Here is an 880-nt window from a genome sequence, read left to right as displayed (position 1 = left end):
CCCAAACAGATCAGATTATTTCCGTAAATCAGATTAACTCCAGGAATCAGAGTCACATGAAGATAGACAGCCAGCATTGTGCAAATAAATGCAGTTACCAAGCAACAAACCCAACCAAACACACCCAGCAGCATGGACACATACTTCAACATTTCAGCTGATTGATGAGGAACTCTGATGGAGACGTGGCGTATAAAGATGGTAGTGTCAGCTCCCGTGAGAGCCTGTCCGCACTGACCTTTCTGCCACCATGGAAACATCTGGAAAAAGTGTGTTAGTGGACCATTCGCACCATTTAAAGGAAAGCATAGAAGGCTCACGTATTAGAAAACCATGATACATTTCTAAATAAGTATCCCCTGCCCCTGTTACATCAACTGGGTATGAGGGTTATTAGCAATAGGGGGCACTCACCAGTTGCATATATTGCAAAACCAGCATATAAACTTTGAAAGAATGGCCACTGTGTTATTGTGTATTGGTAGGCTATGCAGCATTGTCTGTTACCATTGTACCGCTTGTTGTACCTTGTAATAGGTGGAATCGCATAGGACTTAGCAGTGGGGATAAAAAAAAATGAATGAATAAGCATATGAATAAGCAGACTCACAGTCACAGGCTTGGCCCAACACATCTCTCAGCACAGGCACAACAGGACTTCTGCAAAGACAGGCTAATCTAGGCAAAGCAGGTTTATACGCCATCTAGTGTCCAATTTAGGCGCTGTAGCTTGTGTCAGAGTGTCACTCTGCTTCAAACCATGGAGTAAACATTTTATAGCATAATCAATAATGAAAACTCTCTGCGGCCCTAGCTTTACCACATTTCTATTGGGCAAGTGATCCATTTGGGTTGTCAGAAATTAGCATTGACAAAAATA

Source organism: Conger conger, chromosome 5 (genome assembly GCF_963514075.1).
Source record: "Conger conger chromosome 5, fConCon1.1, whole genome shotgun sequence".
Taxonomy (NCBI): Eukaryota; Metazoa; Chordata; class Actinopteri; order Anguilliformes; family Congridae; genus Conger; species Conger conger.
Note: the sequence above shows the minus strand (reverse complement) of the source record.